This window comes from Ochotona princeps, chromosome 6, assembly GCF_030435755.1.
Source record: "Ochotona princeps isolate mOchPri1 chromosome 6, mOchPri1.hap1, whole genome shotgun sequence".
Lineage (NCBI taxonomy): Eukaryota > Metazoa > Chordata > Mammalia > Lagomorpha > Ochotonidae > Ochotona > Ochotona princeps.
This window is the reverse complement of record NC_080837.1, coordinates 74,610,208-74,635,688: the sequence shown is the minus strand read 5'-3', so window position 1 is coordinate 74,635,688 and position 25,481 is coordinate 74,610,208. Positions and strand designations below refer to the sequence as shown.

Below are 25,481 nucleotides of genomic sequence, written 5' to 3'. Positions count from 1 at the left end.
GCCACCGCTTCCTGCACCCCTTCCCACTCGGTGCTGTGGGCTCTCTGAGAGGGTCGCATGGCCAGAGAGGGACAGCCCATGCACTGCATCCACAGAGCATGGCATTAGAGGGGCACAGCAATGCTCCCACGAAGGGAGGTCAGGGCTATAGGAACTACAGGCAGCATAGAGGGACTGCCAGAGATGCACAGCAAACCAAGGAGGTGGGCACAGGAGGGGCAGTGCACAGATGCTGTGGCACACCCGGGATGTGGACATCATCTAAACACCCTTGGCATGCCAACTTCAGAGGCTGGACTCAACATGCCCTGACTAGGACATGGGCGTAGCTTTGACCCAGCAGTGAATGTGGGGGCAACTACAAGGTGCTGAGAAAGAAAGAATAACAGGTGGGAACTTTGTTGCATTTAAAGTAATATATTTAAATATTTAACATATATTAAATAAGCTACATTGCAGCTTAGCACGTTAAGACTCCACGTGCAGCATCAGCATTACTTTTGGCCACCAGTTGAGGTCCCAGCTGTTCCACTGCAGATCAGCTCCCTGCTAATATTTCTTGGGAAAATAGCAGAGGCTGGCCCTAGGCCTTGGATCCCTGATGTCATGTGGAAGACGCTGAAAAAGCTTCTGGCTCCCAGCTTCCAATCAGCTGTTTCAACCTTTGCAGCCATATGGGGAGTGAACCAGCAGATGGGATTTCAGTCTCTCCCTCTTTGTCTCTCTTAACTCTGCCTTTCAAACAAATAAATCATTTAAAAAAAAAAAAAAGAGTACCAGGTGGGCTGGACAGGATGCAAGATAGAAGGAGCCTTGGCTGGGGAACCAGACATAAGCTCAGGTGTGATGGGGTCCAACACACGGGTTGGAGAACTGAAAAGGGAAGGCCCAAAGACACAAAAAGTCCCAGAAAGTCCTCACCAGTGTGGCAAGGAGCAAAAGCAGAGGAACCAGCTCACATTTCCCATCAACTCCCAGGCCACCCTCAGGCAGCAGAGGCCTGGCCCTGCTCATTCCCAAACCCCAACCCTGAGCCTACAGCCACATCACACAGCTGTGGGAGGTATACAAGGGACAGAGGCCATTGCGGCTGTGAAAATTGGAATTGACATTGAGCCACAATGTATGGAAGGCAGACCAGACCTAAATTAAACCCGACTGCTAAAATGAAACTCCCAACGTCATCCTGGGGTTTATGCAAGGCTCACAGCCTCACATCACAGTATCCAAACAGCCAATCCAAATGACTTCGCCCAGGAAGAATGAGGAATACTTCAGCTCCTGTGGGGAAGACGATCTACAGGCAGCAAGGCTAAAACCACGCCAACACTGCCGTCACCCTCTGGAAGCACGGAGCAAGAAGCAAGTGCTCCAACAGTCACAACCTTTCCAGAGCCCAGGAAGCCAACCAAACAAGAAGTCAAGAAAAAGCACATGGAAATTTTGAACTACAAACTACAATACTGAAAATATTTAACCCGCTTAACAGGTCTGAGAGTAAAGCAAAAGATGCTGTGAGCTCCAGGACACAACAAGCCATCTGTGCGCTCTGAAGCCAGAGAGGACCCGGAGAGAACTTAGGGACAAAAGGAAAGGTCAATCCTGGTGGCCACAGAGTGCAGGGAGGCAGGGACCAAGCCAACAGTTCTAAAACAAACAAACAAACAAAAAACGAGGGAAAAAAAAAAGATTGCAAACTTCCCAAATTGGAGACTTCGGCCCACAGGTTCAAGAAGCCTTACTGGGACAGGCATTTGGCACAGGAGCTAAGATGCCTGCATCCCATATCCAGTGCCTGGGTTCAAGACCCAGCTCCACTTAAAGTTCCATCTTCCCACACTCTGGGTGGCAGCAGGTGCTACCCGCCTGTGAGAGCAGCACTGAGTCCCTGGCTCCTGGTGTTCACCTGCTCAAGCTCTGGCTGTTACAGGTGTTTGAACCAACAGATAGAAGAAGAGCTGCCCTTTTTCTATCTCTGTCTTTCAAAAAAAAAAAAAAAAAGAAAGAAAGAAAACTAAACTTTATGAACTGCAAACCAAATAAACTCAAAAAAGTTCACACCCAGACACATCATCGCCAAACTACTGAAAACTAAAGAGAGACAGCCAGAGAGACATGCCCATGGCTCTCACCTCTGCAAGCAGCAGCAGCAGCGGGGCCAGGTGATGCAGGCACTGCTCAGGAATGAGGATATGAGAACGTTGAAGCGTAATCAGAACTCATGGACAGCAGCCCACAGCACAGGGAACTGCCCAGGGGAAGCCTGGGACGGGAGGAGCGAAGCCGAAATGACAGAGTGGGCGAAGAGGTAAAGACAGAACAGATCGTTTCCTCTCCAACTCCTCCCAAGATCTCTGGGGACTTTCTTGTGGTTCACAAGTTAAACCACCACTTGTGACACATCTTCTAAAATCAGAGCATTGGTGCTACCTTTTTTTTTTTTTTAAAGATTTATTTATTTTTATTGGAAAGGTGGATTTACAGAGAGGAGAGACAGAAAGATCTTCCATCCACTGGCTCACTGCCCAAGCAGCTCCAACAGCCGAGCTGGGCAGATCCGAAGCCAGATGCCTCCTCCAGGTCTCTCATATGGGTGCAGGGTCCCAAGGCCTTGGGCTGTCCTCTCCTGCTTTCCCAGGCCACAAGCAGGGAGCTGAATGGGAAGTGGAACAGCCGGGATATGAACCAGTGCCCACATGGGATCCCAGTGCATACAAGGCGAGGATTTAGCCACTGAGCCATCATGCTGGGCCGGAGTGTTGATTTGAATCCTGGCTGCTCAGCTCTGGATTCAGCTCTCAGAAAATGCATCTGGGGGGCTCGGCAGCGTGGCCTAGTGGCTAAGGTCCTCGCCTTGATCCCATATGGCCGCTAGTTCTAAACCCGGCGGCTCCACTTCCTCTCTATCTCTCCTCCTCTCAGTATATCTGACTTTGTAATAAAAATAAAAAAATAAATCTTAAAAAAAAAAAAGAAAGAAAATGCATCTGGGAAGACACTAGAATATGGTGCAAGCACTTGGGCCCCTGCCATCCAGGTGGGAGATGGGGATGGAGTTCCTAGCTCCTGGCTTTAGACAGGCCCAACTCTGGCTGTTGTGGCAATTTGCAGACTGAACCAGGGAATGGAAGATAAAAAAGAAGTCTGGTTGTCAATAGAATTCAACAATCAAAATGTCTATAAATGGAAATTATGTAAAACCGCCTAACAGTAAGCTGTAAATCTCTCTATATAATTACAAGAGTTACATAAATAAAATGCTACCAGATCACCAACCCAAGGACCTAATGCTGCCTTCTGGCAGGCAGGGTCAGGACTGAATCGAGCTAGGTGGGGCGAAATTTCATCCTTCTGAAGTTACGGAAGTGACCATGTCGTGACTGTATCCTGGGAGGAAGCGAGGCCACCCCTGAGCTGGTTATTCCTCTCTCACACTCAGAGGGAGGTTATGTGTGGACAGCAAGCATCAAGTCTCGACAAAGACAGAACAAATCTGAAACGGTCCTGGTGTAACTGGACAAGGTCGCATAAAGAAAACACAGGCTGAAAAAGAAAAAAACCGTAAACCTAGTGGAAAATGGAGCAGCAAGACTGACTTTCCCCTGGCAGCATGGACCGTGCCAGTGGATTACGACGGCAAGAGCAGCACAATGCTCGAGCATGGAGTGAGTGTGCGAGTGTGTTTAATAAGCCAGCATCCCTAGGACACAGACTTACGCATCAGAAAATTAGCCAGAGGGCCAAAGGAGACAGGTGCCTTCAATGAGGGGCGTCACAGATGAGACCCAACTGAGGCTCAATGGCAGGTTGCCCCATGACAGCGCAGTGTGGGGGCATCTCTTTCTGTCTCTCCCTTCTTGTCACTCTGCCTCTTAAATAACTAAATAAAAGAATAGGGCTGGCATAGGTTAAACTGCTGCCTGCAATGCCTGCACCCTGTATTGGAGAGCCAGTTCAAGTCCTGGCTGCTCAGCTTCCAATCCAGCTGCCTGCCAATGGAAGATAAGCCAAGCCCTTGGACCTCTGCCAACCACATGGGAGACCTGGCGGCTGGAGCTCGCCACACTGGCTTTGGCTTGGCCCAGCCCCCAGACACTGCAGCCATTTGGAAAGTCAACCAGCGATGCAAGATATCTTACACTGTGGTTCCCCTTCTCTCTGTCACTCTGCCTTTTTCATAAATCTTCAAGAATAAGAGAAGCAAGAGCCAGCATGGTGGCCTAGCAGCTAAAGTCTTCGCCTTAAATGCCCCGAGATCCCATAGGGGCGCCGGCTCCTATCCCGGCAGCCCTGCTTCCCATCCAGCTCCCTGCTTGTGGCCTGGGAAAGCAGTCGAGGATGGCCCAAAGCCTGGGGACCCTGCACCTATGTGGGAGACCCAGAACAATCTCCTGGCTTCGGATCAGCGCAGTAACAGCTATTGCGCTCACTTGGGGAGTGAATCATCGGATGGAAGATCTTCCTCTCTGTCTCTCCTCCTCTATACATATCTGACTTTGCAATAAAAATAAAATAAAACTGAAGGCAGCTCAGGGACTGCCAGTCCTGAACCATGATGTTAGGCTCACATAGGCACAATAGGGTGGGGGCAGGGTTGGGGTTCTGGAGCTGTCACAGAACGAACGCGCGCGCGCACACACACACACACGGCTTCCTCCTTGCCAAGACAACCTCAGCCAGCACTGTTGGTGCAGGTGCCCACAGGAGGACGCAGGCCACAGAGTGGGCCTTCGTCTTCACAGGACCAAAGGACAGCCAGCTGTCTTGAGATGTATCTATTTTCCATCATTATTTAACTAAGTGTTGTCCTGGAAGCAAACAAGTTTGAAGAACCTTTTGCTGGAACAGTTGCCCTGTAATCAGAATAAGGATTATGAACAGTAGGGCAAGAGGACACAAGTATTAATCAGGGTTGGAAACCTGTCTGCACCAGGTGCACGAGGGAGATTCACAGAGACCAAGGGGTGAAAAGCCCCAAAGGGACCAGCACAGAGTGCAGAGATGCCATGGGTACTTCTGCTTCCAAAGCAATCACTGACCTTCAACCTGGCAATGCCCCCAGCACCTAAAGCCAACTGGTCCCTGCACCCATCACGGAGCTCAGCCCAGACTCCCTGGATGAAGCATGATCCAGAGAAACAGAGGCCAAAGTCAAGTGCCATGTAGCAGTGTTTCAGCCAACAGTGATCACAATACACGTCCTGTAAGATTACTAGGGAGCTGGGGGGAAAATACATGCACACACACAGACACAAAACCTCACAGCCTAGTGATGTCACAACTGTCATCATGTCACTGTGATGCTGCTTAGCCTCCTGCATTGCCAGGCATGTCAGTGCAGCACTTGCAAGTACTTACAGGATAGCACCTGATTACTGATAAGCAATACTACACATTTTAAAAAGCTCACTGTGAAACAGCGTGCCGAGTGACACCACGAGTAGCCAGACATCTGCCTGTCACATCTTGTCTGCCTCAAGAGGCCAGGCTGAGTGAGTGACTTCTGCCATCCAGCTTTGGGGAAGTACCCACCACGATGTTCACACGGAGACAAAATGCCGCAACAACGCGTTTCTTAGAACACACCCCATGAGCAAGTGACACATGACTGCAGCTTCAGGCCAGCTCCATGTTCCTAAGGACCCAGCATGCAGGGGCCACGGCCCCAGCTTTCCCAGGAGCTGGTCCCAGGCTCAGCAGTCCCTGCTCTGAGGAAGGGGGTCTCGGGCCAGCTGGCAGTGCCACGGTGCTTGCCCTGCACAGCCCATGTTGGAGGAGAGGTTGGGGGCAACGTCTGGGAACCGACTGTCCAACACAAACCAGGGGAGGGTCTGTCCTTTAATTGGGGCGTGAAAGCAACTCTCTTTCAGACTGTGAAAACAGAAAGTTACTGGAGCTCAATTTCAGGGTTACAAAACTGTGAAGTTGCAAGCCAGAAAATGCAGAACTGAGGGTGGCCCACACAACAAAACGTCCGTGCCACTGGCACACACAGCGCCGTGGCAATCGGAGGCCCTCCTGCATGCCATCCACAAGGCATGTTTTGTGAAAAAGGAGGTCTGCCCAGCACATCCAAATAGGTCATTTTTCCATGTTTTACCTTGAAAGCATCTTGCTTTGTCATTTACACAGCATAGCCAACTACAAAATACTCCTGTTGATGAGCTGATTTTTCTTCCTCCTCTATATGCAAATATCAGCCCTTCCTGGAAAAGTGGAAACTTCCAATATTTTGCGCAGTCTGTTCCCTTGTAAATTAAACCATCTGAGGAAGACAAGCAGACGTTACTGAACCATTCCCCCTTCCCTCCCACAGGCTGGAAAGAATGTGTTCTTCCGTAGGGCCAAGTACTGAGCAGTGCCAGCCTGCCCTCCAGCTGGCTCCCCCAGATAAAGCCAGAGCTCGCAGCTCGCCCATGGCAACAAGGCTGCGATCAGCCAGGCAAAGAGTTCACAATTAAAAACCAAATCGCTGGAGCTGGCACTTGGGTGCAGCAAGCTACACTGCGGGCTGGATTGCCCACATCTGCTATTCAGAATGCCTGGTTGGAGGCCTGCCTACTTGGCTTCTGATTCAGCTTCCAATTGATGATTGCATCTGGGAGGTAGCAAATGCTGACTCAGGATCACAGGTTCCTGCCACACATAGGGAAACCCAGACTAAGTTCCTGGTAGCCAGGACATCCGGGAACCTGGCTCACTACCTCACTGACAAATGCCTGTTCCTGCTTCCTGGCTTCGGCCTGCCCCAGCCCTGGCTCTCGTGACCTTTCTCCCTGTCCTCTGTCACTCTATTTTTCAAATAAATAAATAAATATTAAGGAAAAACAAACCACCATCTTCAAGTCTAGCCTCAGTACTGGAGGAAAAAAAAATCCAAGGTATGAAAGTTTCAAGTTCTATTTTCAAAAGCACAGTCAAATAATTAACTTACTACAAAGAAACAAAAATCAAAGGAGACTGAAAATCACAAGGAGAGACATGGGTATTCAGGGAAGAGGGGCCCCCTCCTCGGTCCACAGCCCCTGTGGCCAGACCAGGCTGCCTGAGGGGTAGACGCACTTTGTTTTTTTGAAGATTTATTTATATTTATTGGAAAAGCAGATTTCCAGAGAGGAGAGACAGAGAAAGAGAGAGATCTTCCATCCACTGGTTCTCTGTCCAAGTAGCCACAACAGCTGGGGCTGAACAGGTCCAAAGCCACGAGCCCTTCCAGGTCTCCCCAGAGGGTGCAGAGTCCCAAGGTCATTCATTCTCCATTGCTTTCCTAAGCCACAAGCAGGAAGCTGGATGGAAAGTAGAGCAGCCGGGACATGAACCGGCATGCATGTGGGATCCTGGCGCTTACAAGGCAAGGATTTAGTCACTGAGCCATCATGCTGGGCCCTGGAGTAGGCTCTCAACACACAGTGGTCTCACCGCCTCTGGAACGTTTCGTGTCCAGGCTTCCTTCCTATCACTCCCTGTGCAGCCTGGTCACCCATGACCCAGCTGGATCCCTCCGAACCTGCAACTACCCCTGCCACTCTACTTTTATCGCTCTCCAACTGCTCACAAAGGCCAAGGTTTGGTCTGGCCAGAGCCTGGAGCTGAGAACTTATCTGGCTCTCCCGTGCAGGAGGCAGGATCCCAGCCACCTGTTGCCTCGAAGGGTCTGCCTGAGCACTAAAGGTGAGTCTGAGTAGAGCCAGGACTCCAACGCAGGTTTTCTGATATGGGACACAGGCCTCTTTACCAGCACTGGAATCATGAAGCCAAACACCTGCCCAACAGCATGGCGTGCAACTCCCGTAACACCCTGTACCTCTTTCTACCTCCTCTACTTCCTCTGCCTGCACCTGTGGTTTCCAAGCTATGTTCATGGAGCCCAGGGTGTCTTGCAGTGGCAAGAGAAAGCATTTGATGCAATGAGGCATTCCCCGAGGACTTGCAGGAAAAACTATCCTGAAACTAAAATAAATGGGGTAAAAAAAAAAAAAAAAAAACAGGCATGGAAGGGGTCCTGTACCCCTCAGGAGGAAATCCCACTCTTCCTTTGCTAGCCTCGGGTCTTCCCAGCCCATCTCCAGCCACCTGCCTCAATGCCCCAGGCACAGGCCCAGCATTCTCACTGCCCAGAGTGGGGTACCCTTTGTGTAAAACCAACACACTAAACCTGGTTCCCACAGCTAAACTTGCCAGAGACACAGAAAAACACCTGGGAGCCACCATCTGTACAGCTGCAGGTGGATTTGGGCCAGGTACTCTCGCCCACGGCATCCTATCGACAATGCTGGAATCTCTCCCCATGGCAGACCTCACCACAGTAACCAGGGGATCCCTGTCACACTCACAGCACAATAGATAAAAGGACCCCAAACGCTCATTTAACTTGCACGCCTTGCATTGTTGCAGAAGCTCAACACTTTTCCTAGGGAATAGCCAGCTTGTCTGCTGCTGCCTGGGTGGTTTGCTTGCCTGGTTTTCCAATCCTTGGGAGACCTGGTGTTCTCTTCTTGCAACACCTGTGACGACGGCAAGGCAGACACTGCCATCTATGCCGCGGGAGCCTTTCCCAGCTGAGCTGCTTGCTCTCCGCTCACCCCGATGCTTCGCTCTCCGAGACCTGGGTTCTAACTTGGCATGGCCGACACTTCCTTGCCTTCCACCTTGGCAATTTCCTCTTTCACTTCTAAATTTACAGAGCAGGAAGAGCTTTGCCTGCCCGGGGAAGGAAGCAGTTTTTTAATCAGTCCCAGCCTCAGCAAACTGCTATCTCCCCCACCCAAAGCCTTGCAATCAGCCACGTGATAAATGCTTCAGGCAGAAGGCCCTCTGGGAGATTGAAAAGCAACCTTGAGAGCCATGAAAAGGTTGCTGAACCTGAATGTATGCATTTCCTGGGCCTCAGACATCTGCTAATTCTTAGACTTCATTTGCTCCCAATGTATGCACTTGTTTGTACCAATGTTCAAGATAGGAGAATCGTGACACAACTACCTTTCTATTGGGAACATACCAAAAAGAAACCCAAGCTGTACTATTCACAACAGTCAACATATGGAAATCAAACTAGGCTCCCATCCACCGATAAATGGACTAAGATAAGGGAGTATTATTCAGCCATAAAAAAGGACACAATCCTAACACTTTCTTCAAGTGGAATGAAACTGAAGATCATTATATCAGTCACAAAAAGACAAATACTAGACCCACCAAGATAGCTCAAGTAGCTAATCCTCAACCTCTGTGATCCCATATGCTCCAAGAACTTGTGCCCCTGTCACCCACATGTCCCAGCCACTCCACTTCCAATCCAGCGCCCTGCTTGTGGCCTGGGAAAGCAGTGGAGGATGGCTCTAGTCCCTGGGACCCTGCACCCACATAAGAGTCCCGGAAGTGGCTTGGCTTTAGATTGGTTCGGCTCTGGCTGTCGCGGCCAATCACGGAGTGAACCAGCAGATGAAAGATCTTTATCTCGCCTCTTTCTAAATCTGCCTTTCCAATAAAAATAAATAAAATCTTAAAAAAAAGACCAACAAATACTACACGTTCTCTCCTACAAGTGAAAGTTACAAGCATTTTATATTTGAGGCCAGCAACACTGTGGTACAGCAGGTAAAAACACTGCCTGCAGTGCCACCATCACATATAGGCACTGGTTCATGTCCCAGCTCCTCCACCTATGATCCAACTCCCAGCAAACGATCTGGGAAACGCAGCAAAACATGGCCCAAATGTTTGGGTCCCTGCCACCCATGTGATACACAGTGATGACGTGCCTGGTTTCCACCTGGCCCGCCCAGGCCACCGTGGCTGTGAGGGGGGTAAACCAGATGATGGAAGCTTGCTTCGTTTCTCCCTTCCTTGCTCTCTGGAACTTGTCCATAATAAATCTTCTAAAACACATACATTTCATTGATCTATATCTACATATGCAACCTGAATTTAAATTAGGAATTACTAGAAGCTGGGAAAGGATGGGAGTTGGGAGGATGTGGATCAGACAGCGGGTTCCAAAACATAGATAGGTGAATGCCAGCGACTCTGGTGTTTTCACAGCACAGTGTGAGCAATACAGCACACGGTTACGCTCTGAGTAAAGAACAAATGAACAAAGGCACTGGTAGGCTTTAAACACAATGAAAAAGTAAGGAGACCAAAAGGCTAAGAGCCTGGTCTGACTGATCCCTGCTGTGTATGTATTGAAATACCACACCGTGCCCCCGAAAAGTGTACAGTTATTGCAACTAGCACTGTGGTGCACCAACACTGCTGCCCGCAGCACCTGTATCCCACAGGAGCATCTGTCAGAGTCTTGCCTGTTCCACTTCCCATCCTGCTCCCTGCTAATGTACCTGCGAAAGCAGAGAGAAATGCTCCAAGAACTTGGGTCCCTGTCACCCACGGGCAGGATCCAGATGGAGCGTCAGGCTCCTCCCTTCCCCTTAGTTCAGCTTGGGATTGTGGCCATTCAGGGAGTGAATCAGCAGCTACAAGATCTCTACCCCTCTCTCTACCTTTCAAATAAATATCCTTTTTAAAAGTTTTAACACATACATACACACACAAAAGTTTTAACATAAAAAAATTTTAAACAATTAAACAAGGCAGCAATCCACTATCACTGTGACCTGGCTGAATCCTGCCCGCCATCCACAGCATGTCTCACCACCTTGGCCTGTGCCATCAGGGTGTCAGCTGCCTGCGTTTGTCTTGTTTTTGTTTTTGTTTTGTTTTGTTTTGTGGAAGCTGTAGTTCATCTGGTTCCTTGGTGGGTCGGGGGGGAGAGGCTCCCTGTCTAGACCGCTGCACTCAAACCCCAGTCACAAGAAAAATCACAGGATGTGTGGCCCAATTTGGAGTGCCATGTATTGGGACTGGCTGATGCCTGCGCAGTGGACAGCATGCCCAGATGCACACGGAAGACATGACGGCCAGCTCATCTAGGCCAGCAGAGGACATGGAGTTCCTCTTCCGAGGGTAGAAAGCAGAACAGATTAGACAACTCTCCTGGCCTAGCTTTGCAGCAAGTGCCTGGGTCTGTGGATACGCTACCGTGGACCCGGTCAGGCAAGAGACCTTAAAGAATTTCTCAATCCTAGAGCAACAAAGGCACCAACTTCTGAGAAGTATCAAAACCACTCAAGTAACACCCTTGGAATGTTCTTCCCCGCATTGGGCTCTCCATGGTGTCCTCAAGCCACCACCCTCCATCCCCAGGTGCTGCTGTAGTCTGAAAGCAAGGCGCACTCCCACCTCCTCCTCCCGTGAGCACACCAGGGAGGAAAAAAAAAAGCCCTGTAACTATGTCCCATCCATCTTCTCAGTACCTGATCCTCTACACCCAAACCCAAAGTCCACAAGGGCATGCATCCCTCTCAATTATAAACAATATTAAAAATGAGAACTGCCCCAAAATGTGTATTTTAAAAAGCTGCAGTTCATCTATACAGATTCTGAGAAGGTACATTTAGGCCTAGTACTCATGAATTGGGCTGGGCGGTTTATGTACAGTTCCCTTGACCTTCCCATTACTACCTGATGACCAACACGCATCTTTACTGTCCCACGGCACACCGGAAGTACGGTTTAAGGGCATGTACTATTCCAGTGAACTCAGTCAAGCGCCTCAACCTGCCCAGTCTCTCCCAGTCACTGAGGCCACTGACAGACTTGCCACCACGAGCTGTGGAACATTCCTGCACTTGACTCACAGGCCGTGCATTCTCCAGCCAGAGGCCACAGGCAGTAACTGAACAGTGAGGCTACACAGTGAGTATTCCTTGTCTGAATTGCTTGACACCATGAGTAGCTCAGAGCTTGGGTTTTGTTCAGATTTTGAAACACGTGCATTTGCATAACAAGATTTCTTACAGAGCGGACCCAGTCCCATTTAAGTTTCATATTGAGTGTACTTCCAAAAGTTCATAGAAAGCAAAACTGCAAGTTAAGTCCGTTTTGGTACTAACAAAACATTTTAAGGAGTTTATTAATACATTAGATTTACAGGGTCACAGCAAATGTATGACAGCCACTATAACACAATTCTTATCAATGCTCACGTTAACATGGTGTTAATGCAAAGAGAACACATCCACTGTGGCTCACAATTTTAAGGACATAATGATCCCTCCCTCCTGGCCTTTGTTTTCTTCATCTTTTCTCTATTAACTATCACACGTAAGAGAAAATGCTATTCTTCTTTTCACACCTGTCATATTTTACTTAGACTAATGATCTTGAGTTGCCTCTATTTTGTTATCACACATTTTCAACAGTCCTTTTGAAAAATTTTAATTACTGACAGGGAATCAGGGACATACAAATAGGGATCTTCCAGCTACTAGCTCATTCGCCAAAAGCTACAGCGGCCAGGGTTAGGCTGACGCAGATCTGGGTCTCTTCGGGGTGGCAGGGACCCACATGCACCTGCTGCCTTGCAGGGTGAGGGACTTGACCCCAGGCATCCTAAACAGCATCACTGTGCTGGGAAGACCCTCCATGCACCTCATGGCACGGCTTGAAGGCAACTGCATACAGGATTTTTTTTTTTTCAGTGTGCTTACATCTTCACATGAGGTCAGATAACAGTCAGGTTTCAAAAAACCTCAACGTAGGAGCATTTCAGACGTTCAGATCATACACTTGACCTGTAGGAGAAAGCATCCTATTCTTGGAAACCATACACTCCAGTGCTTAGGGATAAAGGGCTACAAATGGATGGACAGAAGCTGTGTGCGTTCATTCTTCCAACTATTTTTACTTTTGCACATTTGAAGTTATTTCAAAATAGATGCAGATCCCTTTGAGATTTTTGTGGCTATAAGGAAAAAGGAATTTAAAATGTTCAAAACAGACTTGCCAACCTTGCTGAGCTGAAGCAGGGTGTAGTTGTAGTCATGTGACGGCAATATACAGGACAGAACCGTCAAGAGGTGGGGTCTAGGGGGAGCTGGTCAGATAACTGGACATTTCCGAGGCATTAAACCGTCCGCAGGGGACCCCAGGTAGTTCCCACAAGGCAGATTACTCTTTTAGAATATTCCCTCCCTGGCTAACCTTGTCAGGTGTTTCTCACCCTTTCCCCTCAACCGAGATGCCACCATCCTGGGTCGCTCATCAGAGCCAAGTGGCAGCTGGCGCCCTTCAGGACTGAGCCAATAAAACCTCTTTTCCATACAAATTAGTTAACCTGCATAGGAATGCTTTCAACAGAAGAGTGCGAAGGACAGGCCCAGGCCCAAACTCTTACTATGCAAACTGTGTTCTGGGCTCCCATGAGGAAGCCCTCCCTCCCAGATACTCAGGACACATGGCACTGGGGATAGGGTCTTCACCCAGGTAATTAAGCTGAAATGAGGCTGTTACGATAGGCACTCCCCACAACCCCCCGCGCAGAGTGCAACCAAAAGAGAGAAGGGACCCAGGGATACTGGGTAAAATAATGCGAACATGTGGGGAGGAGACAGTGGCCTACCGGCCAAGGAGAGGGCTTTCCAAGCAATCCAACCCTGTCCAGCCTCTAGCAGAGAAAAGAAACCTACCACCTAAGCCCCCCAGACGCATGACCAGCTATGACCGTCCTGGCAAACCAATACAGACACCCTTGGAAATGGCTGATTCCTAGAGACGGAGGAAGCAATGAGTGTAGAGGGGCCAACCACAGGATGGTGGGCAGACAACACCATTCTGGAGATCTCTGACCTAGGAACCCGCACCCCGAAAGTTCATCAGGAACCTCACCACCAGCATGCAAATCTGGGGATGGTATTCTAGTTGCCATGGGTACAGACCTCCACAACCACTGGGCAAATACAGTGCGTGATCCTGAGGCCACCCTTCCAAAGCACGCGCTTTAGGATACACGCAATCGGCCTGGAAGAGGCAGTGTCTAAGAGCATAAACCATAAGCACACACACCCCACCACACAAGGTCCGAGGTACCCTGGGGGGCAGGGCGCACATTCAGAAATGACCCAGACATGAAAACACTTCCTCAAAATCACTTCTTCTTCCCCTCTCCACAGGGGTAGGGAAGCAAGGGGAACTACTGAATAAGTCTGCATAATTTAAACTTTTCCAAGCAACCCAAAACTTGGAAAGATCCTCAGATGTAACTCAGGGACACAAGAGGACAATGCTCCGTCACCACTTCCCAGGGGAGGCTGTGTACCCAGCTGGCCTGCAATGGATGGGGAACGCCCTGGGCCTGCAGCATGGCTTGGACAGACCCTGGCTGAGCCCTGCTAGCTAAGGGGTTGGGACACGTGTCCTGGTTCAGGGCAGTGGCACTTCCAGTTAAGATGTCGGTGCCATAGCCAGTAGCCAGCTCCTTTCTATGTGAAATTGCAAAGCACAGGAGCACGCCATCTTGGCTGACACTGGAGGAACATGACCGATATGAGACTCTTGGGGCACCTAAGCCATTCAAGTCAGAGCGTATGGAATGATGGGGTCTGGGCTACCTGCTGGACAGCCCCGCCAAGGCCCACAGGGCTGCTTGCCACACTGGCTGTGGGAGCCAGGCTGAGCTGCAGCCCAGGACATCTGCCCCCTACCTGAACCTGGGCAGAGGTAGGCAAGCGCGAGTGCCAAACACTTCTCAAATGCTGTTCACAGGAACACAACCCATCTCACAAACAAGGGACAGCCAACTGTCACGGCTTCACTATTGGTCAGGGAGGACAGAAGTTCATGTTGACGGTCATGTTGCTGTGCTAGTTTCAGGACCCAGCCACACTGGGCAGAGCACCCCCAGTGGGTATGAGACCCACGTGGACACTGAGAGGGCTTCCAGTTTCCATGGATTTTAGCTGAGCTCTGATGGGCGCCCAGTGACCAGCCCCTGGGGCTTCCGCTCCTGGTAGAGGCAGGGCTGTCAGTTCTAGCGGTTCTAAGGGCACTGGCCCCACCTGGCGACTTTCCGTACCAGCACAGCAAGCAATCTTCTAAAGTACAAATGATTAACACAGAAAACTACCCCGTGATGGTTACTGCTGTCAACCTCATGAGGTCATGGTACCCAGCTTTGTGCCCAACTCCAGTCCAGCTTCTGGGAAGGAACTTTCCCAAGGGGGTTGTCATCTAAAGTCTGCAGACTCTTAATAGAGCACATAAACCAATGTAACATGGGTGAGCTTCATCCAGTCATGTGAAGGCCCCAAGAGTGAGATGACAGGGCTGGCAGCCATACCCATAACTCAAACATCTCAGATGAGTACTGAATCGAATCCCAGATGCTGCACTTCTAATCCAGCTCCCTCCCACTGTGCCTGGAAGGCAGTGGAGGGTACCCCAAGATCTTGGGCCTCTACCACCCACATGGGACACCTGGATGGAGGCTGACTCCCGGCTGTGGCCTTGCCCAGCCCTGGTCATTGTAACCAACTGGGGAGTGAACCATCAGATGGAAGATCACACCTTGTCTCTCCTTCTAAATCTTGCAGGTAAACAAATACATGTTTTTAAAAAAGAATAAATTGAACCAAAGTGAAAGATTTTCATGCTAAAAATCACAAAGCATTGCTAAAATACATTAAAGACACAACTAGACAGAGCAGCATCCAGTGTTCATGCGCTATATGCTGTTGAGATGACAACGGGAGGGGAGGGGTGGGGAGGGAGGAAGGGGAGGTGGAAGGGGGGCAACCCCACAGCAACAACACTGCATCATGGAAAATAATAAAAATAAAAATATATATTGGAAAGTTGACCCATCTCTAGTTCAGTGCCCTCCTTTTCAAAATTCTAATGCAATTTCCTTTTGCAAAAAAAAAAAAAAAAAAAACAGAAAGTCTATCTCAAAAGACATATGGAAACCTCCAGGGACCCAGAACAGGGGGAAAAAAACAGAGGAGTGAATCAGCAGGATGGAAGATCTTTCCGTCACGCCTTCTCTCGATGACTCTGATCTGCCTTTCCAACAAATAAAATTTTTAAAAAGAATGTGGTATGAAATATTATCTAACCTTAAAAAGAAATGAAGTTGCAACAGACGCTACAAACATGAAGGACACATGTCCGATGATTCCACTTCTCAGGGACAGTGAGCAGTTCACAGGGAGAAGCAGTGAGGACACAGCGGGCGGGGTTAGAGGGCGGGAGTTCCGGTTTGATGTGCACTCAGTTCAGTCCGGGATGAGGAAGAGTTCCTGGAGCAGTGGTGATGGCTACACACAATGGAAATGTGCTTAATGCTTCTAAACTGCTGTTAAAAATGGCACATTTTCTTTATTTCATCTCAGTGAACAAAGATAATGTGAATTTACACATTCATTTTCCTCTTAAGCATTTTTAAACTATTACGGTTTATTTTTCCTTTCAATTAAGCTTTAGAATCATCTTTTTTTTTTTTTTTAAGATTTATTCATCTTATTACAGCCAGATATACACAGAGGAGGAGAGACAGAGGAAGATCTTCTGTCCGATGATTCACTCCCCAAGTGAGCCGCAACGGGCCGGTGCTGCGCCGATCCAAAGCCCGGAACCTGGAACCTCTTCCGGGTCTCCCACGCGGGTGCAGGGTCCCAATGCACTGGGCCGTCCTCAACTGCTTTCCCAGGCCACAAGCAGGGAGCTGGATGGGAAGTGGAGCTACCGGGATTAGAACCGGTGCCCATATGGGATCCCGGGGCTTTCAAGGCGAGGACTTTAGCCGCTAGGCCACGCCGCCGGGCCCTAGAATCAACTTATCTTTAAAAAAAACTTATTTTTATTTGAAAGGCAGTTACAGAGAAAGGAGAGACAAATTTTCCATTCGCTGCCTCATCCCCAAAGGGCCACAAAGCCCAGAGCTGGGTCCCTTTGAAGCCAGGAGCCTCACTCGGGTCTCGCATGTGGGTGCAGGGTCCCAAGAACTCAGGCCATTCTCCGTTGCTTTCCCAGCCCAGAAGCAGGAAGCTGGATCTAAAGTGGAGCAGTTGAGACATGAACTGGCACCTGCATGGGACGCTGGCACTGCAGGCAGAGGCTTTTAGCTCACTATGCCATGGTGCCAGCAACGCAGAATCAGTTTATCTTTTTTTTTTCCTTAATCAAAATAACCTGCTGGGATTTATTTTAAAAATTTAGTTTATCCTATAACCAGAAATAACACTTACAGATCTCTCAAGAGAAATTAAAACATGACCCCCTAAAAGCTTACACATAACTTCTAATCGTGACATCAAAAATAAAAAATGTTTAAGATACTGGACCCAGTGCGATACCCTAGCAGCTGAAGTCCTCACCTTGAACGCGCCAGGATCCCATATGAGTGCTGGTTCTAATCCCAGCAGCCATGCTTCCCATCCAGCTCCCTGCTTGTGGCCTGGGAAAGCAGTGGAGGACAGCCCAAAGCCTTGGGACCCTGCACGCATGTGGGAGACCTGGAAGAGGCTCCAGGCTCCTGGCTTCGGATTGGCGCAGCTCCAGCTGTTGAGGCCGCTTGGGGAGTGAATCAGCAGATGGAAGACCTTCCTCTCTGTCTCTCCTCCTCTCTGTATATCTGCCTTTCCAATAAAAATAAAATAAATCTTTCAAAAAAATTTTAAGACACCATTTCAGGGGCTGGCATTGCGGTGCAGTGTGTTGGGCCTGTATGCTGCCAGCATCCCATTATGGAACACCAGTTCAACTCCTGGCTGCCCTCCTTCAGATCCAGCTTCCTGCTAGTATGCCTGGGGAAGCAGTGAAGGATGCCAAGTATCTGGGCCCCTGCTACCCACATGGGAAACCCAGACAGACATCCATCCAGGCTCCTGCCTTGAGCCTGGTCAGCCCTGGTTGTTGGAGCCATTTGGGGTTCAGCTAGCGGGTAGAAAAACCTCTACTATTCAAATAATTTTTTAAAAAAAGAATATTCATGTTTTAAAAAGATACCATATCAGTAACTTAAAAAAAATATCAAGTGCTCAAATATAAATGGAATACAACAAGATCTGAAAATGGCAAGAATGAAATCAAACATCGCGTAAGCAGGGAGCCGTGGCCATCAACTAAACTGTCAACATGGGAAAGCTGCTCTCTCTGAGCTGACCTACAGCTCTCCAACAACGCACTGGAAAACCTCAGCAGGTAAAATGGAAAGCAGAAACGTCAGAGCCAGTGTGGCAGCTCAACTGGCTAATCCTTCGCTTCAAGAGCTGGATGCCATATGGGTGCCAGTTCATGTCCCAGCTTTCCCACCTCCCTTCCATCTCCCTGCTTACGGCCTGGAGAAACATCAGAGGATGGTCCCAGTGCCTGGGACCCTACACCCACACAGGAGACCCAGAAGAAGCTCCCAGATCCTGGCTCAGATCAGCCAAGCTCCAACATTTGGCGGGTGAACCTGCAGGTGGAAGATCTTTCTCTTTGTATCGCCTTCTCTCTGTATATCTGTCTTACCACTTCAATACATCCTTTAAAAAAAAAAAGCAAAGCAAAAATGTCAAGCAACCTGCTAAGATGCACCTATTTAAGTGAACAATGACTTTGTCAAAACCGCAGTAAGATGCCTCCTAACTGACCAGTTAATCTCCATTCCTAACCCTGCCCCAGCCAATCAGAATTTACTTTGTCGCTTATCTCTCTTACAACAGAATGTGCAAAAAACACACGTGATTTCACAGGTGGCTTCTTTCACTGGCATAGCAGCAAGCATCAGGGTTTCATCCTTTTTGTGCTGTAAGTTACGTTACAGTGTATGGATACAAAACATTTACCACTCGCCAGGTTTTATTGTTTTTAAAAACAGATGTATTTATTTGAGGGAACCAGCTTCATGGCAGAAAGGATTAAGCTGCGGCCTGCGACACTGACATCCCATAGGAGTGCTGGCATCCTACATGATCCAACTCCCTGCTGGGGTGCTTGGGAGGGCAGAGAACCGCCCAGAGAACTTGGTCTTGGCTAGCCAGATGGAAGAAGCTCCCAGCTCCGGGCTTTCGAATGCCTAGCGCTGCCTACTGCAGTCATTTGAGGAGTCAGTAGACAGAGTCTTTCAAATAAATAACGACAGACACACACACACAGACAGAATAAAAGAACCTGAGAGAGACAGAGAGTGAGCGCCATGTGGGAGATTCAGAAGAAGCTCCTGGCTCCTGGCTTCGGATCAACTCAGCTACAGCTGTTGCAGCCACTTGGGTAGTGAACCAGTGGATAAAAGATCTTTCTCTCTGTATCTCCTGGTCTCTGTCAATCTGCCTTTCCAATAAAAATAAATTTTAAAGAGTAGGAGGAGAATGGGCTGTGACAAGCCAAGTAGCATGGCCACCCGAGCTCACAGGATGGCCATGATGGGCACAGGCACCAGCAAAGTCAGAGCCGCCTCTGTCCTCCCTCCCGCCCAGGCTCTCCCCTGCACAGCCGCCTCTGTCCTCCCTCCCGCCCAGGCTCTCCCTGCAGAGCCGCCACTGTCCTCCATCCCCCCCAGGCTCTCCCTGCAGAGCTGCCTCTGTCCTCCCTCCTCCCAGGCTCTCCCCTGCACAGCAGCTTCTGTCCTCCCTCCCAGGCTCTCCCCTGCACAGCCGCCTCTGTCCTCCCTCCCTCCCGCCCAGGCTCTCCCCTGCACAGCCGCCTCTGTCCTCCCTCCCAGGCTCTCCCCTGCACAGCCGCCTCTGTCCTCCCTCCCGCCCAGGCTCTCCCCTGCAGAGCGGCCTCTGTCCTCTCTCCCACCTGGGCTCTCCCCTGCAGAGCGGCCTCTGTCCTCCCTCCCTCCCAGGCTCTCCCCTGCACTGCTGCCTCTGTCCTCCCTCCCACTGGCCACCTGGGAGCCCCCAGGCACCGACTGAGCCCACCTTTCCACCAGCTGGTGCTGCCACAACATAGAACAAAACCCAGAAGCCGCAGGCTTGGTGAGAAGTCAGAGCACACGGGCCAGAGGGCTCCCTGAGCAAGCACATGTAGGGGGCTCAGTACATGCCACAGGGTCCCAACATCTGGGGTGTGGAGGAGGTGGGAGACCTGGCAGCTTCCTCCTGATTTAGAGTCTGAGGTCTGTGGCTGCATCCCCGCTGCCCCTGAGCAGGTCTGGGACCTGGGCCAAGCTCTCTGTTCCACATTACCTTTCCTTATTCACAGAGTGGGACTACTGGCACCTCAACTTTGAGGGGTGTGTGGACTGTCCGAATGACGGCACAGAACAGGAACCCCTACCTGACAGCCTCAGTTCTGATGGCCCAAAACCCAACCCAAGCATCACATCATGGTGGCTGCTGTTTCGGCAGGTGCTACAAACGGAGATCCCACAGGAGCAGGCATGCAGCCTGGTGGTTAGAACACCAGCTGAGACACCCGAGCTCCTGACTCCAACCTTCTATTAATGCCCAAGTAATTACATTCCTGCCAGCCCTGTGGGGGCGTGGATGGAGCTTCCAGCACCTGTGTTCAGGCCCAGTCCCACCTGGCCATTGAGGATGAAAGCAAGCAAGAGCAAGAGGGAGCTCTCCCCACCTTTCTCTCTCTCACTGCTTCTCCAGTTCATCATTTCTTGTAGATTTATTTCACTTGAAAGAGTTAGAGAAGGAGCTGTTACATCAGCTGGTTCACCCACACAAATGGTCCCAACGGCTGGAGCAAGGCCTGTCAGAAGCCAGGAGCTTCCGCTGGGTCTCTCACACAGGTGCAGGGTCTCAAGTCTTGGGATCTTGCCTCCGCTGCTTACCCAAATCAGAAGCAGGAAGCTGCATCATAAGTGGAACAGCCAGGACTAGAACCACAGGCGGAGAATTAGCTAGCTATGCTACTGAACCAACTCTTCAAATAAATAAACTTTAAATGTCCCACGAAGTGTTAAAGCCACCATTATCTGGACCTTTATGGGTAAAGTAACCTCAGTTTTGAATGCCTAGAACGTAAGTAGTACGCAAGAAACACTATGGGCTGGCATGGTGGCCAAACAGACTAATCCTCTACCTGCCAGTGCTGGCACGCCACATGGGTGCCAGTTCGTATCTTGGCTGCTCCACTTCAACCCAATTCCCTGCCAATGGCCTGGGAAAGCAGCAGAAAATGGTCCAAGTCCTTGGGCCGCTACCCCCATGCTGGGAGACCCGGAAGAAGCTCCTGGCTCCGGATCAGCTCAGCTCTGGCCACTGCGGCATTTGGGGAGTGAACCAGTGGGTAGAAAATCTCTCTCTCTCTCTCTCTCTCTCTCCTTTTCTCCCTGTAAAACTTGCCTTTCAAACAAAAATAAATCTTGAAAAAAGCAAACATTCAGTGGCAGAAGCACAGAACATACTGGTTATGAATAATGCCAATTAACAGACAGCTGGTGAGGCAAACGATACAGCTACACTATAGAATGCCACGGTCATGACAATAACAGGAGACGTGTACACAACAACAAAGATTCAGGAGATCTTAGGAAGACAGGGGAAAACTGCTACTCAAGATCTTTAACATTATGAAGTGAAAATGTATGAAAACACAGACTATAAGCTCACCATGTTACTGAAGTCGCACGCGCAGTCCTGTGCTGTTTTACCTTTTTGATGAGTTGCTTTGTAACGTTCCACACCACGCAAACACGTGAATTTGGTCTTTCCCATCACATCTTCCAACTCCCTCGCTATCTGAGGGCCAAACCAGTTACATCTCCAAGGTGCCACACTGAGCCAAACACGCCGGGCCCACAGACCAGAGCAGCACGGAGGTCAGAGGTGAACCCCAGCTCAGTGTGCAGGGGACCCAGCAAGGCTGCAGCAGGGGGCAGCACGAGGGGATTCCAGAGGCGGTGGAGCTGTCCCTACCCGGACTACGGCTGCTGCTGTCACACACCTTGTTGAACTGTACCCCACCACACAAATTTTACAGTACATAAACTTTAAAGGAACACACACAGGGGAAAAAAAAAAGTATAAAAGGCAGGGCATACATTTTCCAACAGACTATGGGCCCACAGACCCACGGGAGAATCCAGGCAACTTTCTCACTGATAACTCCGGACGTTTTCGCCCCTGTGCCAGCTGAGGGTGGTGCTGGCGAACAGGAACCCCACATTAGTTGAATGCCTACACCTGCATGTCTACCGTGGGCCACGCGGATTTAACTCGGGCTTACTTCTTCCAGTCCTGCCTCTGCAGGTGAGCTCAGTAACACAAAACAGCCCTTAGCAAGCAGCAGGGTAGGGATCAGCACCTGGGACCCTCACCCATCCAGGCACAGCAGCACAAACACCAAGCACCTGCTTGCCAGCACAGTTCTCAAGATGTGGAGCTCATTCTGCGCTCCAATCACGGCGGCCAGGAACCGCCACCATGTTAACGAAGCTACAGAGATCCCCCCGATGTGCGCCCCCCACCCCCGGTACCCTCGGGGCTGCTAAAAACCACGCGTTCCCAAGTCTCCGTTGCTCACCGTTGCGCAAAGCAGTCGTTGCCCACGACCCGTTCAGACCCCAGCAGCCCAACGGACGCCCTGGAGGCGCCTCCCTGGTTCCCACCACGCTCCTCAGACCCCATTCCCAACACGCTTCCACCTTCTGCTCACACCCACCAGGAGCTGCAAATGAAGCGCGTGCCTTTTAGGCTTAAAATAACACAATTCAGTATGGCTGTGCCGAACGCCCCTGCCCACGTTCACCATCCCATCTCCCGAACAAAGCCCCAAACTCCTCTTCCCCCTAACCCCCCCAGCAATCTGCAGAAGGCTTCGCTGGACCACAGTCTCGCTCTTGTCCTCAAAAAGGGGGGAGGAGAGGGAACCAGGCACCAGCGGGGTGGGAGCAGGACGCGCGACCCCAGCGCAGGAGGCACCATCTGTTCCCCCGACTTTCCAACAATGCCGTGCAAACCACCAGTGTACCCCTTCCCCACCGAAGCTCCGCCACGTGCCAGGGGCGCGGGACACAGTAGCCGGGGTGGGAAGCCGGGGGTTGGGGACTCTGGGCCGGAGTTCCGGAGCGCAGGGAGCCTTCGGGCGGTAGGCGGGCGAGATTTTGCGCGCGGGGGCCCCGGGAGTGTGGGACTGCGGGAGTAGGAGCACACAGAGCCCAGCGGTTTGGGGTACGCGCCCAGCGCAGCGCGTGGAACAGGGGCACGCGAAGGCGTGAGCCGGGGCCAACCCGGGAGGCCGCCTCCGGGGCCCGCTCCGGCCCCGCCCGGCTCCGGTGCCCAAGGGCAGCCTGGAAGCCCCCCGAGGCTGCGGGGTGGCAGCGGGCGATGGCGCGGCGCCGGTCCTTACCTGCGTCCGCGGCGGTGGCGGCGGTGGCGGTGGCGGCGGCGGCGGTCGGGGGTCCCAAGCGGGCCCTGGGAGTTTCCTGCCTCAGTGAGTCACTCGGGCGGGCCGGGAATGCGCCAGGAAACACCCGGCCTCCTCCCCTTCCTCCCGGGGCGGGTGTTCTCCCGGCTCGGCCCCTTCCTCCTGGCGCTCCTCCCTCCGCGCTCGGGCCGAGGCCCTGGTGGCTGCCTCCTCTCGGCCGGGTGTGCCCCCTGGCCCGCCGCTCCCTCGCCGACCCACCGAGGCGCTTCTCCCGCCTGCGGGCCGGGGTCACGTCCGCTTGCGAGGGAGCACGCGGGGATCGGCCCCCAAGGAGGAGCAGGGGGTCCCCAGGGCGCCTCACCGCGTAGAATGAGCTGCAGAGAGGACTTAGGGGGACCCTCCCCCCGGGACGCCGGAGAGGACGTCCGCTCACCTAAAGGTGGGCACCGCCAGGGCCAACAGAAAGTGACCCCAGCCAGTTTCTGCAGTGATCTAGCCCCATATGCAGACTTGTTTGTGGGAATGGCGGGCAGAAGAAAGCCCTCGCTGAGATTCATCGCCAAGCCGGTCTTGGAGGCAAGTTCAGTAGCACATCCCAAGGAAGCGTTAAATGCTCACCTTCGCCTGCCTCCGTCCTTCTCCACTCCTCTCTCAGGTGCTTACTTGTTGTGAATCCGCCAAAAAGTTGGAGTGAATGCATTCTGACAAATCTCGCTGTTGTCCGAACATTTACAAACAGGTCCCTCACAGCCTCTAGGTGCTTAACTCACACATTTTCAAGGAGCAAACTGTTGCTTTTCTCTGTCCCTCTGCCCTGGGGCTGAATGTCAGAGTCTGAAGATTAAGGACACCGTAGGTGAAGTGACAGAACGCCAATTGATAATTTTAAAATAATGCAAATCCTCAGGACAATTATTTTAAAGATTTATTTATTTCCTGGAAAGGCAGAGTTACAGAGAGAAGGGGAGACATAAAGAGAGATCTTCCATCGGCTGGTTTACTCCTCAAATGGCTGCAACAGCCTGAGTTGCCTGGTTCAAAGTCTGGAGCCTGGAGCCTCTTCCAGGTCTCCCACATGGGTGCAGAGGCCCAAGGACCCGAGCCATATTCCACTGTTTACCCAGGCCATAAGCTGCGGGATCTGAAGTAGGGCAGCTGGACATGAACCAATCATACGGGATGTTGGCACTGCAGGCGAAACCTTAGCCTGTTCAGCCACCCCACTGACCCCAGCACGCCTGATTTTTAAAAAACCGGTGTAGCTAGAAGAGAGAGAAAGTACGATGCTAAAATGCACTCAAAGGAAGGACCAGGAGCCAGCGTTTGGGGTGAGTGAGTAAAGCCTCTGCCTGCCATGCTGACATCTCATACAAGTGCTGTTTGGTGTCCTGGCTGCTGCAGTTCAGTTCTGATTCCCTGGAAATGAGCCTGGGAAGGCAATGGAAGATGACCCCAGAGCCTGGACGCTTGTCACCCATGTGGGAAATCTGACAGAGGATCCTGGCTCCTGGCTTTGCAGGCATTTGGGGAGTGAACCAGCAAATGAAAATCTCGCTCTCAGTGCAAATGAACTTAACGCTATGATTAGAAGACAGAAATTGCCACAATGAATAAAGACAAGATCCAGACATATGCTGTTTTAACAGATGTAATTTGAGGGAAATAAAGAGATTGAAATTTAAGATGTATAATGATATATATCATGTGCATAGAAAGTGTAAGAACGTTAAAATGGATATATCAATATCGAAGTAGACTTCCAGTCAAGGAGCACCATGAGAGAAAAGGGAAAAGGAGACATTGGCTAAAGATGCATGGGTCAATTCATTAAAAAGCAACAATAACTTTGTTGTAGTGCCACAGGTTCAACGTGTTTGTGAAACCAGCTTTCCATAGAGGAGTGCCAGGTGGAGTCCTCGCTCTCTCATTTCAGTCCAGCTCCCTGGATAACTACGCCAGGGGAAGCTGTGGAAGTTGGCCCAAGTGCTTGAGCCCCTGCCATCTGGGAGACAGACCTGGATCAATCGCACCTCTGCTTGGGATGCAGCTTCCTGCTCGGTGCCTGCCATGCAACAGATGATCACACTTGGGTTCAGGCCACCGCATGTAGTGGGTCCCAGATGGAGTTCCAGGCTGCTAGCTTTTGCAGGTATTTGGTGAGGAAATTAGGAGGTGGGAGATATCTCTGTGTATGTGTGTGGGTGCATGTGTCTCCTCTGTCACTTTGACTTCCCATAAATATTTTTTAAAAGCAAGAAAGGTAGGCAAATACACACCCACATTTAGAAAAAATACACATAAAAATTTAAAAGCAAGTAACCTATGTGACCTGAACA

At 50.7% G+C, this 25,481-nt stretch overlaps 1 protein-coding gene across 2 annotated transcripts in view; it reads right to left on the bottom strand.

The window, feature by feature from the left end:
* CYFIP1 (cytoplasmic FMR1 interacting protein 1) overlaps positions 1-23,148 on the bottom strand; it is a 75,124-nt gene extending 51,976 nt beyond the window's left edge. For both annotated transcript variants that reach the window (XM_058666500.1, XM_004597608.4), the window contains exon 1: positions 23,128-23,148. The gene's annotated coding sequence lies outside the window, so the exon portion shown is untranslated. The remainder of the gene's footprint in view (positions 1-23,127) is intronic.
* Between the last annotated feature and the right edge of the window lie 2,333 nt (positions 23,149-25,481).